Source organism: Arachis ipaensis, chromosome B10, assembly GCF_059453495.1.
Source record: "Arachis ipaensis isolate K30076 ecotype BB chromosome B10, ASM5945349v1, whole genome shotgun sequence".
Taxonomy (NCBI): domain Eukaryota; kingdom Viridiplantae; phylum Streptophyta; class Magnoliopsida; order Fabales; family Fabaceae; genus Arachis; species Arachis ipaensis.
This window is the reverse complement of record NC_142435.1, coordinates 86,084,222-86,101,048: the sequence shown is the minus strand read 5'-3', so window position 1 is coordinate 86,101,048 and position 16,827 is coordinate 86,084,222. Positions and strand designations below refer to the sequence as shown.

Here is a 16,827-nt window from a genome sequence, read left to right as displayed (position 1 = left end):
CCTCGCACCCATCTTCTAGTTGATTGCCTTGACTTTGTTCGGGTGACGAGAAAACAGAATTCTCATGGAGGCACCAAACTACTCTCCTAGACCCAATTAATAGAGCATTACACCAACCCATGCTCTCCAATTTCGAGCTTCCCACCATAATGAGCCTAGATTTAGAACGCCAACCACCAAACATCCTCCTCTTTCGCTTAATTCCACAAAGCGCCCTAAGTTGGCCATCCGTTTCAAGCAACCCATACTCAAGTGGGATAGTAAAGCTGAGAATTAGAAGTTTTACCCACTCAAGTGGACGGTTAGATGACGAACTAGGTGGGGGAGTTCCCAACGATCTTGATAAAGCATGCTCTACTCCCGTCCATCCTCTTCTAGAGGTTTCCACCACTTGGCGAGGTTCTTCAAGTTCCTCCTCATGCCGAGCTTCCTCAAGTTCACCTCCTTCTTCACCAATTTCTTCTATTTCTTTCCAATCACTCTCATCATAGATAGGAGGTAAAGTAAAATCTACCTCATCATCGAATCTAGATATTTTGGGGAAGGACTCTTCAAACTCGGATGGATCATATGTTGATTCGGAATCATCATAGAAAGGAGCGCTTGTTGCTTGGAATACTTCTCCCAGTTCTTCATCTTCAGTAGGCCTTGGAGGTTTCAAGTCTTCCTCAACCTTGCTTTCTAATTCACTGGGGACGGGTTCAACAAGATCGTCGAGGGAGTTGATCAACATGGGTAAAAAATCACTAGTGATGGAACCTACTTCCTGATCAATTTCCTTCGACTCTGTGTTTACTTCTGCAACATTACTCTTTTCTTCAACATCCCCTTCAAGCTTCTTGGAAGAGGGTTCTTTGATTCGAGATTTCTTTATGTGCTCAACGTATCCCACACATCCATCCACTACTTTCTTTTGTTCGCTAATCTCTATCTTCTCCCCTTGTTGTCCTTCTTGCTTCAATTCTTCTTCCTCACCATGGAGCTTCAAGTTCATACTCTCACTAAGCTCTTTGATTGTTTCTCCACATTCAACAATGGGGGTACTTAAAGTGCATGAACTTAGGTGAGACGTTAAGTGATTCATGGCTTCTACTATGCTAGCTATTTTTACTCTTAGCTCCCTAAATTTAGTTTTATCCTCCTCTTGCCGCCTTAAGTTGCGAGATTTAAGGTCTCTCAGTTCTGACATGAAGGCTTCATCGGGAGGTTGTGGTGGAAGAGAGGGTTCCTCGGTTAAGGGAAGATTGTTGTAATCGGAAGGTGGTTCATGTTGGTAGAGTTCTTGAGGTGGTGTATGTGGAAACTGTGGTTCTTGGGGATATTGGTTTTGGGATGGTGGTCGTTCCATGTGTGGTTCGAACGGTGGTTGATATGGTATGTATGAGTTATGGTCATGTAGAGTGGAATGGTGGTGTGAGGCTTGTGAGTATGATGTGTGGCTATATTGAGGAATGGGGTCACATGCATATGATGATTGTGGTTGACAACCACAACAAGGGTCATCACACACATTGGACTGGCGTACGTTAGGATCAGAATTATACCCATAAGAATTCGTAGGAGGTTGTTGCCATGAAGGTTTTTCATAAGCTTGAGGTTCCTCCCATCCTTGATTCCCAAATCCCTGATACATATCCTCATTGGAGCTTCCATTTCCTACAACATAATTTGAACTACACTCATAGCGAAAAGGACATAGTGAAATAGAAAATAAAGACAAAGGGCAATAAGAAATAAAGAAGATAAAATCCTAACTAGTAAAAACTGGCAAACAAACCAAAGTTCAAGCTATTCACAATATGTACAATAGCCAATAACATAGCACCATTGTTCCCCGGCAACGGGGCCATTAATTTGAAATGCGCGATATTTGTGTTGATTAGGAATTTCTCTTATAAAAAGAAGAATTTCGTTGTAAGCATAGCTCCAAACCAACAAACAACTCTCGCTATCAAATTAAAATTATGGTTTTGTCACAATTAACAAGCCCCAAATAAGAATTAACCAGAGTATTTGGACTCTGGGTCATCTCCCTAGGAACCGATGGAGTGCATGCGTATTGGCTATAATGGGGTAAAAAGGGGGTTTTGTTTATGAGATGGCAAGAAAATTAATTGAGCGAGTAAGTAAAGAAAGCAAAATAAAGAACTCTTGGCTAAGGCTTGGGTACTTGAGATCACAATCCTAGTTAACACCAATTATTGACAATTATGAGGGGCCAACCCATTAAGTCTACTTCTTGAAGCCTTAAGTACGTAACATTTACTCCTAGACTGGACGTATGTCAAATAGGCCTAATCACATCCACCCATAAGTCCTAACCTCCCTACCAATTGCCTTAGTAGTGGGTTAGCTACAATGAGCTTCAAATTGATCACACAGGGTTCTCAAATTACCAAATCCATTGTATCCAAAAACTCAAGATCACCCAAGTCCCTTGGCCTAGACCAAGAGTTGATAAAACTACTCAAGAACCAAGGAGAGCATTCCATCGAACACTTAGAGTGCAATAAAAGTTGGCATCATAGATTGCAAAAATACTAAAATCTACCACTATTAATTACAAGAAAAGTGGGGTCATAACTCAATTCATCAATGAAAGAAATATGAACATCAAAATTGCATTAAATGTAAACAAATCCAACATGAGTCATCATCACAAACGAGAGCAAATTGAGAAACTAGCATAAAAACTAAGAGGATCAAGGTGTAGAAATAAGAATTTATGGAAGAAACAAGATGAGATCAAGTAATTAAACATGAAATTCAAATATTCTAACCTAATCCTAACCTAATTCTAGGGAGAAGAGGGAGCTTCTCTCTCTAGAAAACTAACTAAAGGCTCATGTTGGCTAAGCTAATTGGTCCCCCTTTGCATGGACTTCAATTCTGCATGAAATACACTCAGAAACAAGTTGGATTTGGGCCTGGGCAGCTCAGAAATCGCCCCCCAGCATTTTGCTTCCAAGTGGGCCACCTGAGAGTATCGGCGCGTGCGCGCCATGTGCGCACGTGCGTCGCTGACAAATTCTCAACCCGCGCGGATGCGGCATGTACGCGAGCGCGTCCATAGGAAAAATCACTTTTGCGCGTGCGCGCCTGGTGCGCGTGCGCGTCCTTTGGCGCATTTCCAATCTTTGTTTCTCCATGCATTCTCCCTTTTTGTATGCTTTTCTCCTCATTTCTTCCATCCAATAGTTGCCTTACGGACCTGAAATCACTCATCAAACACATTAAGGCATCGAATGAAATTAAAGTGAATTAAAATCACTAATTTAGGGCCTAAAAATCATGTTTTTACACTTAAGCAAAATTCAAGGGAGAATTACAAAACCATGCTATTTCATTGAATAAATGCGAGAAAAAGTGACAAAATCCCCCAAAATAAGCACAAGATAAATCACGAAATCGGGGTTTATCAAATCTCCCCACACTTAAACTAAGCATGTCCTCATGCTAAAATCAAGAAGAAGCAAAAGGGTATTAACATTTATTCAATGCAACTACTAAATGCAATATATCTACATGATGCAATGGCTTAGTCAAAATAAATCAACCTCCAAGAATACGCGTATAAGCACAAGGGCTAAGGTATTAGCAATCAAGCAAACCACAATTGGATTGAATCATTTAAAGAGTTCACAAACTTGCAAGAAAGGATGATCATGGGTGGAAACATGTAATTGAGCGATCGAACCCTCGCCGGATGTGTATCCGCTCTAAGCACTCAAGTGTATGGGGTTGATACACTCAATTCTCCCCTAATCATGCTCTCCAAGGTTTGTTTTTCATCTAACAATCAAAAATTACTTTATGCATGCATACAAATATCATGATGTCTTTCCCATAGGTTCTAATGGGGCTAGGGTTAAGGTAAGATGCATATGGTCAAGTGAGCTTAAGATTTGAATCTTTGATTAGCTTAAACTTCCCACCTAACCTATGACAGCCTATACAATTCTAAACAAACCTAACTACCCATTCTTCACTTTTCTCACACACTCATGTACTCTCTTTTTGATCACCACACCTATGCATTGACTCTTATTGAACTTCGAACTTTGGGGCATTTTGTCCCCTTTTTATTGCTTTTCTTTTTCTTTCTTTTATATATGAGAAATTTATTAATTTTTTTTATATACAAGAGCATCAATGCATATGGTTTACACATGATTAATACATGAATATGTACCCAATTCCCAATATTTTTCAACAAGAAACATAAACACACTTTTATCTCCACCCAATGTTCCTAACCTTCCCAGAATCAGATGATAAACACTCTCACTAGCCTAGGCTAATCAAAGATCCAAATCAAGGGATATTTATTGTTTTTTTCGCTTAGGCTCAAAATTGGCTAACAACGGAAGATAAAAGGTAGGCTATTTGGGTAAGTGAGATATTTGAACAATGGCCTTAATCATATAAATGCAAGTATACACAAATTAATGGACATATAGAATTAAACAAATCAAGGATTACAATCATAAGAGGAGAGTAATGCACACAAGAATGGAAGTAAGTGGTTATGTATGATGCAACCACACAATTAGCCTCGATTCTCACATGCTTGTGTTCTCAGCTCAAAACATGATCCACAAGTATATAGCTCAAGCAAGTTCTAAAAAAAATTTCAACCAATTGGGGTGGCAGCCTAAAAATGAGTTTCTTGGAAAATTTTAAAAATTCTCCTAGTTTACCCCTTTTTCAATTAAAACACATTTCTTATATAAAAAGGGTTGACTAGATTTTTAGCAATTCAGAAATTATTTTCTAATCACACTCAACAACTAAGATGCAAAGCATATAATTATATATATATATATATATATATATATATATATATACTAAGAGTGTGCATAACCAAAATAAATGTATCTACGATAGCATAAATATGTACAGTAATCCCAAAATGATCTAAAACATAAAGTGCGGAATAAAACAAAATAAAGTAGTAGCGAATAGAGATAGAAGTCTGAAAGTTCACCACATGGATGCAAACACCGGTCACGAATGGTAACCTCCCCATACTTTAGAATTAAGCATTGTCCTCGATGCTACTACTGAAGCTCGGGATGGGGGTCAATAATCGCACCAGACTGTGGCTCATGCTTAGGCTCGGGCTGTAGGACTAGAGGTGGTACTGGCTGTGGCTCAGGTACTGGCTGTACCTCAGGAGGCTGCTGGACCTCAGTGGTGGTCTACGTCTCTAGTGGTGTCTCCTGCTATGCCGCTTCCTCGCTATGCTCCTCCTCCTGGTCCTGCTCGTCAGAGGCGGGAGAGTCTGGAAGTGGAGGGAGTTCAATGCCCTGTGATGCAAACACCTGCTCTATGCGGTCAAGACGTCGCATGACACGACGCTCGAAGCGCACCATAAAGCGAAGAAGATGCTGCACCAACAGATAAGTCGGCTCAGGTGTTGGTGGTGGTGGTGGTAAGGATGCTGCCGCTGCTGTAGAGGAAGAGGGTCCTGCTGTCTCAACTACTGCTCTAGCCCGAGAACGAAGTCTAGCCGAGGGCTTCTCGTGTACCCATCCACCCCATGGAATAGTAACTTCTTTGTCGACGTCATCTGGGGGTGGTGGTGTCGCATCATCGTCCTCCCACGGGACATCAGCTAGTTCAGCCAAACTAGTAACCAGCGTAGGAAATGGTAGCAAGCCTCGGATGTGAGCTCTCCACATGCTATGCCTAATCAACCGGGGGAAATACACCTCTTTCCCTTCCACAACACACCCAATCAGAATCAGCATATCCATCAGAATCTCTGAGAAGTGAGTGGTGGGCAGGACGTAGTGGGCAAAGATCTGCTGCCAGGTCCTAGCCTCCCTAGACAGATATGCACATAGCATCCCCTTAGGCTTCTTGTTGTTCGCATCTATCACCCAGGGAGCATCTGGTGTAGCAATCACGCGCCTAAGCACCTCATAATCAAAAGTCATGGAGAGAATAGCCACCTCTGCCTGCTGGTAGACATAGGTCTCAGGAGTACTAACTCTGCAAAGCAGTGCATCCCCTATAGCCTCTTCAGTGATCATAATCTCTCTACCCCTTATGTGCACTGATTCCAAGTTCACTCGGAAGAAGTTACAATAAAACTCTTTAACCTATGAGATGTTAATCCTTCCTAGGTCCCTATCAACGAAATCCAATCCCAACTCTGAAATACGGGCGTTTATGGCACGCCTCACGTTATTGGGAAGATTCAGCTTCTTCTCAATGTTCAGGTTTTTCTTTGTATAACGGGAGAACCGTAGCTCGCAGTAGAGGTTGGGGAATTTGGTTGAATCAGTGGATGGAAGTGACTGATTTTCTATATCTTCTTCATTCAACGGATTCTTGGCATAGTTAGCATATGGTGAGGTGGTAGAGGTCTTGGAGTGCTTCCTCTTTGTGGAAGTGGTGGTTATAGCTTTTCCCTTATCCGACAACCTGAAAAACAGAGATAATACAATATAAGCATATAGCCAAGTAGGTGTAAAGAACTCAAAGCAAAGCGTACTCATGAAGTGAAGAAAGAAAGGAGATTTCCTGGAATGCAAGCAAACATAATTCAGAATTCAAACCAAACTTCAAACCAAAAATTCAAACCATATTTTGCACATTATTCGTTTACTGAGCTTAGAAAGCACCATATCCAAAAGAATGATATAAAGAGTTAAGTTGAAAACCAAAAGAGGTTAGTCAGTTAAAGAAGTTAAAGTTAGAAATCAGTTTGAAAATCAGTGATATGGTGATTACTAGTTCAATTCGAAAGGAATGCACAAAACAGGGATGCAAGCATGTTCACAATCATGAATTGCAATAAGTCATTGATGATGAAATATGATATAGCTAGAAAGCAACTAATGTAAAACAACCCATCAATCAATGCAAGGATCACTAGTAATGTTGGTGAAATCAAAACCTTGAGAAACAAGCGAATCAAGCATATTTGACATCAACTCTAGCAATGCATACAACTCACAAGTTTAAATATGAATTGGAAACCTCATGGTCTATGTGACTTGACGAGACTATATAAGAACATAAGGAACTAGTTGGTCACATAGATTAGAACATTCAAACTCGTGTGTGTATGCAAAAGAGGCACAAAATTTAAGGAAATCACAAGTGATGGTCGCCTAGGAAATTTATTAAAACCAGTCAATGCTTATACGCAAATCATCATGCATCATAAGCAAAGAGTTTAAGCAAGACCAAAATTTGTCCCTAAGGGTTTTCCAAAACCATTTAAGCAACAAGCTTCTAATTGAACAGAAATCATCAACTAGAGGTTACTACATCCATCAAACAAGGTTGATTTAAGGACTATGGTTTAAGAAAAATTCGGCAGCATTTCAGCAGCAAATTGGCCATTTTCCAAATTCAAACAGTCAAAGCAGATTCCATATAAATTCATTAACAATTAGAAACACAAAATCATACATACATGAGTTCATATGAATATAACAGATAGCCAACAGTTCAGCAACAAAGCAATTCAGATAAAATAGATAACAAGAGCAGTTGCTTCAATTAGCATTCCCTTCACCAATCCATCACAAGTAGGCAGCATGAACAAATTACATGAACACAGAGCAATGCAGCAAAACAGAGCAAATTCGCACAGCAACAGAAATTCAAACAATGCCTAAATCCACTACTCAGTCCAGATTCGCTAAACACTTAAATCAAACTAAACTAATTCTAACTACACTAATGGAATTACAATAAGCAGTAAAAAGAAGTAGAACAGGGGAAACAAAAACCTGGGGTGCAGAAACTAAACGGGGTAAATGGAGTGAAGGCGAAGTGGAGTGGTGGGTTGGCGTGGCTGTGGAGCCCGTGCCGGTGATAATGGTGGTCGCGGTGGCGCTGAGGTGGCGCGGAGGCTGGCCTCGAGAGAGAGAGAGTTGAGACAGAGAGGGGTCGAATGGAGTGAGAGAGAGTGAGAGAGTGGAGGTTGCGTGATGATGGCAGCGATGGTCGTGGTCACTCGCCGGAGGGCAGCTGTTGGTTGCTGAACAGAGGAGGGAGCTGTTAGTGGAAAAGAAATGGAACATTGGGGACGAAGGGGGTGTTGCGCGAATGCGCTAGGGCTTCGCGTCTCTGGTTAAATGGGGTTTTTGAATCCACGCGAACGCGCACCGTGCGCATCCGCGTGGGTGATAGAAATAGGAAGATGGCGCAAAAGTGCCATACGTGCCTACGCGTATATGGGTGAGTTAAGGGTTGGCGCAGACACGTACAGTGCGCGTCTGCGCGGGTGTGCTGGGCCAGAGGCACAAAAGAGGCCAGAGTTGGCACAACTCTCGGGTCCTTTGGCCTAGGTGATCCTAAAACACATCGACGCGCGCGCGCACTATGCGCGTTCGCGTGGATGGTATGAGCTTATGGAATGGGCGCGGAGGCGCGAAGTACGCCAACGCGTGTATGAAGAAACAGGGAGTGGCGCGGATGCGTACAGCGTGCGTCCGCGTGGATTGAGACACAGAGTTGGCCCAAAAGTGGCACAACTCTCTGGTCCTTGGCCCAGATAGTTGAAATGGGCAGCCTACGCGCGCGCGCGCTTTGCGCTTGCTCGTAGATTGGTTTTTTTTTTTTAATGAGCGTCAAAAAGAGCTCATAACCTTCCCATTCTTCTCTGAAACTCTAAGGTAGCTAAGATGCAAGATTAAGCGTATTTTGAAACATAGGGGATTCTTCAAATAACTTGAGAAAACTTGCAATTCCAGCAAAAACTGAATTCAAAAGATTATCCCTTATTAAAGCATAGAATGTATAAACATCTTAGCAAGCAAAAAAAAATATACCAAGAAGTAAAGAAACTATATACAATGGAACCCAATTCATTCATTCATTATATCTACAAGAGAATGGAAAGAGTTTACCATGGTGGGGTGTCTCCCACTAAGCACTTTTAGTTTAAGTCCTTAAGTTAGACATTGGGAGGCTCCTTGTCAAGGTGGCTTGTGCTTGTATCCATCCTTGAACCTCCAAGAGTGCTTGTCCTTCAATTGGTTGTCAGAAGTTCCAACCTTCTTTATTAAGCTTTGGTGAGGTCCTTTCCAAGACGTGAGCTCCCGAGATTGACCATCGTAAGATGATCCAGGATCCCATATCTTGTCCTCGCACCCATCTTCTAGTTGATTGCCTTGACTTTGTTCAGGCGACGAGAAAACAGAATTCTCATGGAGGCACCAAACAACTCTCCTAGACCCAATTAATAGAGCATTACACCAACCCATGCTCTCCAATTTCGAGCTTTCCACCATAATGAGCCTAGATTTAGATCGCCAACCACCAAACATCCTCCTCTTTCGCTTAATTCCACAAAGCGCCCTAAGTTGGCCATCCGTTTCAAGAAAACCATACTCAAGTGGGATAGTAAAGCTGAGAGTTAGAAGTTTTACCCACTCAAGCGGAGGACTGGATGACGAACTAGAAGGGGGAGTTCCCAAAGATCTTGATAAAGCATGCTCTACTCCCGTCCATCCTCTTCTAGAGGTTTCCACCACTTGGCGAGGTTCTTCAAGTTCCTCCTCATGCCGAGCATCCTCAAGTTCACCTCCTTCTTCACCAATTTCTTCTATTTCTTCCCCATCACTCTCATCATAGATAGGAGGTAAAGTAAAATCTACCTCATTATCGAATCTAGATATTTTGGGGAAGGACTCTTCAAACTCGGATGGATCATATGTTGATTCGGAATCATCATAGATAGGAGCGCTTGTTGCTTGGAATACTTCTCCCAGTTCTTCATCTTCAATAGGCCTTGGAGGTTTCAAGTCTTCCTCAACCTTGCTTTCTAATTCACTGGGGACGGGTTCAACAAGATCGTCGAGGGAGTTGATCAACATGGGTAAAAAATCACTAGTGATGGAACCTACTTCTTGATCAATTTCCTTCGACTCTGTGTTTACTTCTGCAACATTACTCTTTTCTTCGACATCCCCTTCAAGCTTCTTGGAAGAGGGTTCTTTAATTCAAGATTTCTTTATGTGCTCAACGTATCCCAAACATCCATCCACTACTTCCTTTTGTTCGCTAATCTCTATCTTTTCCCCTTGTTGTCCTTCTTGCTTCAATTCTTCTTCCTCACCATGGAGCTTCAAGTTCATACTCTCACTAAGCTCTTTGATTGTTTCTCCACATTCAACAATGGGGGTACCTAAAGTGCATGAACTTAGGTGAGACGTTAAGTGATTCACGGCTTCTACTATTTTTACTCTTAGCTCCCTAAATTTAGTTTCATCCTCCTCTTGCCGCCTTAAGTTGCGAGATTTAAGGTCTCTCAGTTCTGACATGAAGGCTTCGTCGGGAGGTGGTGGTGGAAGAGAGGGTTCCTCGGTTAAGGGAAGATTGTTGTAATCGGAAGGTGGTTCATGTTGGTGGAGTTCTTGAGGTGGTGTATGTGGAAATTGTGGTTCTTGGGGATATTGGTATTGGGATGGTGGTCATTCCATGTGTGGTTCGAACGGTGGTTGATATGGTATGTATGAGTTATGGTCATGTAGAGTGGAATGGTGGTGTGAGGCTTGTGAGTATGATGTGTGGCTATATTGAGGAATGGGGTCACATGCATATGATAATTGTGGTTGACAACCACAACAAGGGTCATCACACACATTGGACTGGCGTACGTTAGGATCAAAATTATACCCATAAGAATTTGTAGGAGGTTGTTGCCATGAAGGTTTTTCATAAGCTTGAGGTTCCTCCCATCCTTGATTCCCAAATCCCTGATACATATCCTCATTGGAGCTTCCATTTCCTACCACATAGTTTGAACTACACTCATAGCGAAAAGGATGAGAATTCATAGTGAAATAGAAAATAAAGACAAAGGGTGATGAGCGGATAATTTATACGCTTTTTGACATTGTTTTTAGTATGTTTTTAGTAGGATCTAGTTACTTTTAAGGATGTTTTCATTAGTTTTTATGTTAAATTCACATTTCTGGACTTTACTATGAGTTTGTGTGTTTTTCTGTGATTTCAGGTATTTTCTGGCTGAAATTGAGGGACTTGAGCAAAAATCAGATTCAGAGGTTGAAGAAGGACTGCTGATGCTGTTGGATTCTGACCTCCCTGCACTCAAAGTGGATTTTCTGGAGCTACACAACTCGAAATGGTGCGCTTCTAATTGCGTTGGAAAGTAGACATCCAGAGCTTTCCAGCAATATATAATAGTCCATTCTTTGGCCAAGAATAGATGACGTAAACTGGCGTTCAACGCCAGCCTTCTGCCCAAATCTGGCGTCCAGCGCCAGAAAAGGATCCAAAACCAGAGTTGAACGCCCAAACTGGCACAGAAACTGGCGTTCAACTCCACAAATGGCCTCTGCACGTGCAACACTCAGGCTCAGCCCAAACACACACCAAGTGGGCCCAGGAAGTGGATTTATGCATCAATTACTTACTCATGTAAACCCTAGTAGCTAGTTTATTATAAATAGGACCTCTTACTATGGTATTAGGTATCTTTTGTCTCAGTTTTATTCCATTGTTCATCTTAGGAGACTATTGATCTCGTTTAGGGGGCTGGCCATCTCGGCCATGCCTGGACCTTTCACTTATGTATTTTCAACGGTAGAGTTTCTACACTCCATAGATTAAGGTGTGGAGCTCTGCTGTTCCTCAAAGATTAATGCAAAGTACTACTGTTTTCTATTCAATTCTTCTTATTTCGCTTCTAAGATATCCATTCGCACCCAAGAACATGATGAAGGTGATGATTATGTGTGACGCTCATCATCCTTCTCCCTTATGAACGCGTGCCTGACAAACACTTCTGTTCTACATGAATTAAGCTAGAATGAATATCTCTTAGATCTCCTAACCAGAATCTTCGTGGCGTAAGCTAGAATCATGGCGGCATTCAAGAGAATCCGGAAAGTCTAAACCTTGTCTGTGGTATTCCGAGTAGGATTCAATGATTGAATGACTGTGATGAGCTCCTAACTCGCGATTGCAGGGCGTTAGTGACAGACGCAAAAGGATAGTAAATCCTATTCCAGCATGATCGAGAACCGACAGATGGATAGCCGTGCCGTGACAGGGTGCGTGAGCATATTATTCACTGAGAGGATAAGATGAAGCCATTCGCAAGGGTGATGCCTCCAGACGATTAGCCGTGCCGTGACAGGGCATTGGATCATTTTCCCGAGAGATGACCGAAAGTAGCCATTGACAGTGGTGATGTATCACATAAAGCCAGCCATGGAAAGGAGTAAGACTGATTGGATGAAGATAGCAGGAAAGCAGAGGTTCAGAGGAACGAAAAGCATCTCCATTCGCTTATCTGAAATTCCTACCAATGATTTACATAAGTACCTCTATCCGTATTCTATTATTTATTATTCGAAAAAACCATTATCCATTTATATCTACCTAACTGAGATTTGCAAGGTGACCATAGCTTGCTTCATACCAACAATCTCCGTGGGATTCGACCCTTACTCACGTAAGGTATTACTTGGACGACCCAGTGCACTTGCTGGTTAGTTGTATCGAAGTTGTGAACCATGGTATTGGCACCATGTTCTTGGCGCCGTTGCCAGGGAAAGAAGGAGCCATGAATTTTACATAATTAAAGTGTAATCACGATTACGCGTACCAAGTTGCTCACGTTGCCAGGGATTGTTCGAGCCTGGACATCACAATTTCGTGCACCAAGTTTTTGGCGCCGTTGCCGGGGACTTAATTGTTCCTGTTTGGCGCCAAGAATCGTCTGAGATTCCAATCCCGGCAACAACACCAAGTTTTTGGCGCCGTTGCTGGGGATTGTTTGTGTTTGGACAACTGACGGCTCATCTTGTTGCTCAGATTAGGTAATTTTTTTTTATTTTATTTTCAAAAATTTTTCAAAAATATTTTCAAAAATCTCCCATCTGTTTTCGAAAAAAAAAAATAAAAAAAAAATTAAAAATGTTTTCAAAAATTTTATTCAAGATTTTTAAGAATGAATTCTAGTGTTTCATGAAGCATGTGAAGCCTCGCTGGCTGTAAAGCCATGTCTAAATTCTTTTGGACTGAGGCTTCCAAACCATCAGAGGTAAGTTACATACTTGATAAATGATGAGCAGCAATTTGTTATCAAGAGCAATATACTCTGGTGTTAAATGCTGAAGCTTGGCTGGCCATTGGCCATGTCTAGTGTTTTGGACTGGAGCTTTCTTTGAAAGCTTGGCTGGCTAGTGAGCCATGTCTAATTCCTGGACTGAAGCTTTAGACTAAGAATGCAAGATTCCTGGAATTCATGTTAAAAATTTTGGAATCCCTATTTTCCCTTTTCATATAATTTTCGAAAAAAAAAATTAAATTAGAAAATCATAAAAATAAAAAAAAATATTTTTTTGTTTCTTGTTGGAGTCTTGAGTCACATTATAAGTTTGGTGTCACTTGCATATGCATCTTGCATTTTTTTCGAAAATATCATGCATTCATAGTGTTCTTCATGATCTTCAAGTTGTTCTTGGTAATTCTTCTTGTTTGATCTTGATGATTTTTTGTTTTTTGTCTTTTCATGTTTATCATATGCATTTTTGAATTCTTAGTGCCTAAGCATTAAAGAATTCTAAGTTTGGTGTCTTGCATGTTTTCTTTGCATTAAAAATTTTTCAAAATTGTGTCCATGATGTTCATCTTGACATTCATAGTGTTCTTAGTGTTCATCTTGACATTCATAGCATTCTTGCATGCATCACATGTTTTGATCTAAAAATTTCATACATTGCATCTTTTTAGTGTTTTTGTCTCTCATCATAAAAATTCAAAAATCAAAAAAAAAATATCTTTCCCTTTTTCCTCTCATCAAATTCGAAAATTTGAGTTGACTTTTTCAAAATTTTTTAAAATCAAGTTGTTTCTTATGAGTCAAATCAAATTTTCAATTTGAAAAATCTTATCTTTTTCAAAATCTTTTTCAAAAATCAAATCTTTTTCAAAATACTTAGTTATTTTCGAAAATTCCAAAAATATTTTTCAAAAATCTTTTTCTTATTTTTATACCAAAATTTTCGAAAATAACATAAACAATTAATGTTTTGATTCAAAAATTTGAAGTTTGTTACTTGCTTGTTAAGAAAGATTCAAACTTTAAGTTCTAGAATCATATCTTGTGATTTCTTGTGAATCAAGTCATTAATTGTGATTTTAAAAATCAAATCTTTTTCAAAAATTAATTTCTATCATATCTTTTCAAAATATCTTCTTACCTTATCTTTTTAAAAAATTTGATTTCAAAATATCTTTTCTAACTTCCTAACTTCTTATCTTTTCAAAAATTTGTTTCAACTAACTAACTAACTTTTTGTTTGTTTCTTAACTTTTTCAAAACTACCTAACTAACTCTCTCTCTCTAATTTTCGAAAATATCTCCCCCTTTTTCAAAAATTTCTTTTTAATTAACTAATTATTTTTATTTTTATTTTTGATTTCAAAAATTTTCGAAAAAATACTAAACACTTTTCAAAAACTATTTTCAAAAATCACTAACTCTTTTTCAAAATAATTTTCGAAAATTTTCCCTCTACCATCTCATTCTATTTATTCATTCATATCCTAACATCTCATCTCACATCTCTAGCCTCCTCACAGTTGTATTTCTTCCATTATATTACATTCTTTGTCTCCCCCTCTTCTTCCACTCACACAGGGATCCGTATACTATGGTATAAAGGATCTCTATTATTATTATTATTTTTCTGTGCCTTCTTCTTTGTCATATGAGCAGGAGCAAGGATAAGAACATTCTTGTGGAAGCAGATCCAGAACCTGAAAGGACTCTGAAGAGAAAATTAAAAGAAGCTAAATTACAACAATCCAGAGATAACCTTTTAGAAATTTTCGAACAAGAAAAGGAGATGGCAGCCGAAAATAATAATAATGTAAGGAAGATGCTTGGTGACTTTACTGCACCTAATTCCAATTTACATGGAAGAAGCATCTCCATTCCTGCCATTGGAGCAAACAACTTTGAGCTGAAACCTCAATTAGTTTCTCTGATGCAGCAGAACTGCAAGTTTCATGGACTTCCATCTGAAGATCCTTTTCAGTTCTTAACTGAATTCTTGCAGATATGTGATACTGTTAAGACTAATGGAGTAGATCCTGAAGTCTACAGGCTCATGCTTTTCCCCTTTGCTGTAAGAGACAGAGCTAGATTATGGTTGGATTCTCAACCCAAAGACAGCCTGAACTCTTGGGATAAGCTGGTCACGGCTTTCTTAGCCAAGTACTTTCCTCCTCAAAAGCTGAGCAAGCTTAGAGCTCATGTTCAAACCTTCAGACAGAAAGAAGGTGAATCCCTCTATGAAGCTTGGGAAAGATACAAACAGTTGACCAAAAAGTGTCCTTCTGACATGCTTTCAGAATGGACCATCCTGGATATATTCTATGATGGTTTATCTGAGCTATCAAAGATGTCACTGGACACTTCTGCAGGTGGATCCATTCACCTAAAGAAAATGCCTGCAGAAGCTCAAGAACTCATTGACATGGTTGCTAACAACCAGTTCATGTACACTTCTGAAAGGAATCCTGTGAGTAATGGGACGCCTATGAAGAAGGGAGTTCTTGAAGTTGATACTCTGAATGCCATATTGGCTCAGAATAAAATATTGACTCAGCAAGTCAATATGATCTCTCAGAGTCTGCATGGAATGCAAGCTGTATCCAACAGTACTCAAGAGGCTTCTTATGAAGAAGAAGCTTATGATCCTGAGAACCCTGCAATAGCAGAGGTAAATTACTTAGGTGAACCTTATGGAAACACCTATAACTCAACATGGAGAAATCATCCAAATTTCTCATGGAAGGATCAAAAGCCCCAACAAGGCTTTAATAATGGTGGAAGAAACAGGTTTAGCAATAGCAAGCCTTTTCCATCATCAACTCAGCAACAGACAGAGAACTCTGAACAAAATGCTTCTAATTTAGCAAATCTAGTCTCTGATCTATCTAAGGCCACTGTAAGTTTCATGAATGAAACAAGGTCTTCCATTAGAAATCTGGAAGCACAAGTGGGCCAGCTGAGTAAAAGGATCACTGAAATCCCTCCTAGTACTCTCCCAAGCAATACAGAAGAGAACCCAAAAGGAGAGTGCAAGGCCATTGACATAAGCACCATGGCCGAACCTGTAAGGGAAGGAGAGGACGTGAATCCCAAGGAGGAAGACCTCCTGGGACGTCCAGTGATCAATAAGGAGCTTCCCCCTGAGGAACCAAAGGACTCTGAGGCTCATCTAGAGACCATAGAGATTCCATTGAACCTCCTTATGCCCTTCATGAGCTCTGATGAGTATTCCTCTTCTGAAGAGAATGAGGATGTTACTGAAGAGCAAACTGCCAAGTTTCTTGGTGCAATCATGAAGCTGAATGCCAAATTATTTGGCATTGATACTTGGGAAGTTGAACCTCCCTTGTTCATCAATGAACTAAGTAATCTGGATCAACTGACATTGCCTCAGAAGAGACAGGATCCTGGAAAGTTCATAATACCCTGCACCATAGGCACCATGATCTTTAAGGCTCTATGTGACCTTGGTTCAGGAATAAACCTCATGCCCCTCTCTGTAATAGAGAAACTGGGAATCTATGGGGTGCAAGCTGCTAAAATCTCATTAGAGATGGCAGACAGCTCAAGAAAACAGGCTTATGGACAAGTAGAGGACGTGTTAGTAAAGGTTGAAGGCCTTTACATCCCTGCTGATTTCATAGTCCTGGATACTGGAAAGAAAGAGGATGAATCCATCATCCTAGGAAGACCTTTCCTGGCCACAGCAAGAGCTGTGATCGATGTTGACAGAGGTGAAATATTCCTTCAATGGAATGAGAACTCCC

General features: G+C 40.3%; 1 non-coding gene across 1 annotated transcript; it reads right to left on the bottom strand.

Moving 5' to 3' along the window:
- Positions 1 to 15,245: 15,245 nt before the first annotated feature.
- Positions 15,246 to 15,353, bottom strand: LOC148580720 (small nucleolar RNA R71). Its single transcript, XR_015896715.1, has one exon. It is a non-coding gene; the product is annotated as a small nucleolar RNA R71 (small nucleolar RNA).
- Between the last annotated feature and the right edge of the window lie 1,474 nt (positions 15,354 to 16,827).